The sequence below is a fragment of the Halyomorpha halys genome, unplaced genomic scaffold (assembly GCF_000696795.3).
Source record: "Halyomorpha halys isolate HHAL.00 unplaced genomic scaffold, Hhal_1.1 Scaffold81.1, whole genome shotgun sequence".
Lineage (NCBI taxonomy): Eukaryota > Metazoa > Arthropoda > Insecta > Hemiptera > Pentatomidae > Halyomorpha > Halyomorpha halys.
Window position 1 is genome coordinate 1,052,561 of NW_027115240.1, and position 5,243 is coordinate 1,057,803.

A 5,243-nucleotide genomic window follows, 5' to 3' on the forward strand; every position below is an offset into this window, starting at 1 on the left:
TCCAAACTCCTTAACCATCCTAACCCATTAATTCTTAATCTTTCATCCTTAACAATCCCTGATAATCCCCCGAGGCGTCTGAAAAGAAGATGGCCACGGGACCTTCTAGTTTAAATTAATGTTTGAAGTACGGTTCCTTCTCAAGATTTTCAAGTGTATATGAAACATACTACATATTTACCTGTTGTATTATTTTGTACAGTCTTAAATTACAATAAATAAATAATAATAAAAAAAAAAATGTATCATATGCTTAAATGCTAAATAAAATTTTAAAAATAACCAACTTTTGTTCATCTCACAAACGAAAGTAATTGAATAAAATTCCTAACTGAGTAAACTAAAGAAATAACAATAACAAGTAGTCTCTTTGTGAACCGTGTCTAAGACATATTATTATTAAATGGGTGACAGACCATGGAGGTCTAAGTCCTCTCGCGTTTCTTGACGTGGTTTATTCGTAGGGTGGGTTTGTCACTCCCATGCCTATTTTTTGTGAGTCCCACCCATTGGCTAACGGGCCTCAACAGGTTGGACCGGGACTCGATCTGACAACCTTTGGGTGGTAGACCGGCGCATTGCCACGCTGCTACCGCTGCCCCCGAGCATGACATAACATGGGTAAAATAAAAATTAAATTGACAATCCACAGACATCACTGGAGATAAAAAATAAGTTAAAAATCTTTTGATTAAATTTCCATGTAATACTATACCATAAAATTGAAAATAAGCTCATATAAATCTGACAATTAAGGGCTAAATTCAAGTTCATACGAAGTTCGTTTGAAAACAAAATCACACTAATTCTAAGGACCTTACTTTGCTAAACGGTAACAATGTAAGGTTCCTTTACTTTGCTACCGTTTACTATTCCGTAAGAAGGATCGAGTTCCCCCAACTGGATTCTTATAGCTATATTATATAGCTTATATGAAGAATAAGGTAAAACATAATAGGTAACTAATATATAGTTATATACCCAAACACACATTCGTATATACTCACACATGGGTAATTTGAATCCAAAACGATAATTTGCGTGTTCCAGTATATGAAGTACGGACTTCATTTAAAAGTTTCTTAATCTATTTCATGATGGAGCGTTGGCATATCAGTTTATTTAAATTTATCAGATTTCTTACATATTCTGTTCCATTTGTATGTTTTCGGATATGTAGAACATAAAAAATGAATGAAAAAAAAATTTAAAATATTAATTCGATTAATTGTGTACCGGTTTATTTCAGCTTTTTAGATTTCCATTATACTTGGGTATCTTTATTTTTTTCAGGTAAGCAGAAAATGAAAGTGGTATAGATTTTTATCGCCAACGGGTGTTGGCGTTTGGATTTATTTTAACTTTATATGTCTTCGCACATATATGAAGACGCTAAAAGTGAAAAAAAAAAATTGAACTTAAGATCGCGCGCTTCCATATTGAATTACTTTTCTGATTAATAACAAAGGGACATATCCATTCTTATGTTTTAAAGGTGATGAAACTGATTTTTAAAATATTGTTAATATCGCAAGCTTCCGTATCAATTTATGGTAAATTTTGGAATTTCTAAGGTGCCGTTACATGTTTTCGTAGGCGCTGAAAAGGAAAATAAAATATATTTTATGATTTCGTGCTGATATATCGATTTGTTTTATCTTTTCTGACTAGTAATATATAAGAGTCCCCTTAAATCTATTTGGAGATGCTGATAATAAAAATATAATCGAATTTATGATCGTATAATTACTTATCGATTAATATTAGTTTTTCGTATTTCTAACATATTAAGTCTCTTTCTATGTTTTCGAAGGAGGCAAAATCGATTTTAAGAGTTGGCCATACTCTTGGTTCCCAGGTTTAAGTTGACCTATTTAGGGATTTTACACATTTGTGTATTTATAATAAGCATAGTGGCGAATAAGATTGAATAAGGCGAGTAGCTATCGGATCCATAAAATGTTAATAAACCCTAAACTAACGGATATACCGAAACTTATGTGGGAGGATTGCATCAAGACTGATCTGGTAGATTTGGGTTTGGACGGACAACATTGGGTGAATGTGTGTAGCCATTGATGCAATAGATGGAAACGGCATGGAACCTTCGAATTCATAAAGTTTTTATTATTATTTTCATTATGATGTAATTATCTTGTTAATAATTTAAATCGAATAGTGTGGTTAATACAGTCAATTTCGATTAACTTGGTAAATTATTCAACTAAGGTTTTGGCAGAACAGTTAATGAAAAAATTAATTAATAACAGTGTAGAAGATTTCACAAATAAACAATTATTTCTGAACTAATAGTGAAAATTGTTAATCAAACATTAATTTTCAAAATATATTCTAGACAAAACGCGTATTAAAAATATTCTAGAAGTATCTTCTGTACTTAATAAAATATTAAATGAAAACTTCTATTTACATAAAGTTTATAAGAAGTTCGTTACCAACTTTCATGTTGAAACTTAATTGTAAAGGTTTCTAAATAACAGTTAAACAGAAACTTTTTTGAAAAGGTCAATGACTGTTTCAAAATATACACCCTATCGTGTTAGAAATCAGTTTTTTTTTTTTTTTAATTGACACTAGGGCGTAAATGTTTAAATAAATCGATACGGAAACGTTATTCAACGTGTTCCCACTAATATACATGAAATCTAGGATTGGTTTAGGATTTTCTAAACTATAAGTAATGGCACTAACTAGATAATAAACAAATTGGAACCGGTGAAATAAAATAAATCGTAATAACTTTCTTCGTCTCTTTTATTTGAAACTATTTTATCTTTTTATTTATCACCACTTTGATATTGATTAAAAGAGTAGAAACTTAGCTTTCCAATGGTTATAAGTAATGTAGAATTAGGGCAAATGTAGCAGAGTCATGAATGTTTACGTGAACAAAAAATATCGGCAGGATTAACATTCTTCAAAAAAATTGAGCCGAAAGGTTTATTTATTTTCACAAAACAACTCAGTATCTGATTGTAGGATAAGAAACACGGGATTTAAAAAAAATATATCAAGTAAAAAAACTATGAGCCGTAATTGGCGTATTAATGGGAATTAAAATCGCATCTAACTTAATTTTTAGAAAATAATATTTTGTATTTTTGTTTTATTACTTAAGCTGTGTTCTAGTATTTGATACTGTTTATGTTATGTATAGAAATAATTATTTATCATTTTGCAAAAAGTAGACAAATCAAATGCTATATAATAACCTAGAACTCCACGCAGAGCAAATGGAGAAAACATATAATTATTAAATTATATAAAATATTTTTCTGGATTTCTAGGGGCAAAAAACCCCGGACACGTGTGGTTATAGGGACATCAAAAAAGTTTAAATGGAATCGATGTTCCCTAGTTTGTAGCTTCTTGTACATAAGTGTGATTTCCAGGTTTTTAAACAGCATTATAATATATTTCCATATCAGAATAGATTTTTCATAGATGATAGTATTTTTCTAGGTTTAAATATTATTTTTGGAAATTGCTCGTCAATTCCTACTATTACAACCTTTACTAGACCAACGGTCTAAACTTCCAATCCATTACAAAAGACTGATCTACATGACTGTTTTAAGACCTATCTGGACACACGGAGTTGAGCTATGGGGCTCCACTAAACCATCGAATTCCTCCCAAATCCAATCCTTACAGTCCAAAATCCTTAATGCTCCTTACTTTGTCACAAATCAAATCATCCTTCAGGACCTCAATGTCCCATATATTGCCGATTTGGCCTGAACCAGATACCAATCCTTCCATGATAAACTTCCCAACCACCCAAACCAACTCGTTTCTAACCTGGCTTCTCGTTCACTACCTAATAATCCTCCTAGGCGTCTGAAAAGAAGATGGCCTCGAGATCTTCCCCTTTAGAAATGTTTTTGGAGTTCTATCAATGGGTAGATTCTCCACATGTTTGTATCACGTCATGATATCATTTACAGCAAATTTACTTGATGTGTATATATGTATACAGTTGTAAATAACAATAAATAAATTATTAAAAAAATATATATTAGTTTTATATATTGTGCATATTACAAATCTTTTGATTAAATTTCCATGTAATACTATACCATAAAATTGAAAATAATTTCTGTGGACATACAATCATTAATATTTTCTATCTGTTTTGTACGACTTATTTCAGGATATTTCTATTGAGTGAGGAAAATGTCGATAAGCTACAATGGTGACACGTGTCAGAAAAGAATTACAATTGACTACGATTGTCATTTCGACTAGAATTGTACGGCAATAATCCTACAGAAGGCCGAAGTACCGGAGCCCAAACTCCGGCATTAGTCCTGGTAAAAGAGCGGATCATCTTCCTGCCATTCTTCAAAAATCCGCTTATTCCACGGATTTTGATTCGAATTGGCCTCGCCAATATAAATGGCGCCCTATTTAGGGGGTGGAATGAAAATGCTAGCATATGAGATCTCGAGTATAAAATAGAATAAAATAATTTTTTTATTAATTGTTAAATATAAATAAATTCCTAATTCATGAACATCATTAAAGGTCTATCCAACACGGAATTATATAAATTATATTTTAGGTACATCCTTCTCCACACCTGAGAATATTTTTATTATCACCGTTTGTTAGATGATTTTGTATTATAAAACCTTTCCTTAAGAAATTATATGGGACGTTTAAATTACAAATATTTTTCTTTGAAAGGGCGTTCAGTCCATTTCACTTTTGTATCTTTTGAAAAAATTATTACGATTGTGTAAAGAACTAATATAATAATTACTTTTTTTTTTTAACTGAACAAATAACATAAATTTTACGAGTTATTTGCTATTGTTAAAAGGTTATTAAACCATCCTGGCATTCAGGGGAATAGAACTCAAATTCATCACTGCTCGGCACACTCTCCTGTTCAATGATGCTGTAATATTTATGGAGACGACGGTTTGGAAAGGACTCCGGTAAGTCCCTAACGGGTGGTGGAGTGTGGTTCCCTACCGCCCCCGTGCATACTGATGCCGGAGCTTCCAGGAGTGATGGAACATTGTCAATCGAGGTGAGGGAGAACGTTAGTGGAATTTTGAAGCGTGCAATATTCGCCACCAATTATATTTCAATAGCTCAGCTTTTTACTTTTTTTACATGAATCGCATATGTTAAATCATTCCCTTTTATCCCTATCATTACCTCTCACTCTTTCTCTCCCTAGAGAGGTATATATAATACAATATATAATAACA

At 31.7% G+C, this 5,243-nt stretch overlaps 1 protein-coding gene across 1 annotated transcript in view; it reads right to left on the minus strand.

Annotated features, from left to right (window-relative positions):
* The window catches only part of kcc (solute carrier family 12 member kcc), a gene marked incomplete in the record, with an annotated part of 694,499 nt that overhangs the window by 431,142 nt on the left and 258,114 nt on the right, over window positions 1–5,243 (minus strand).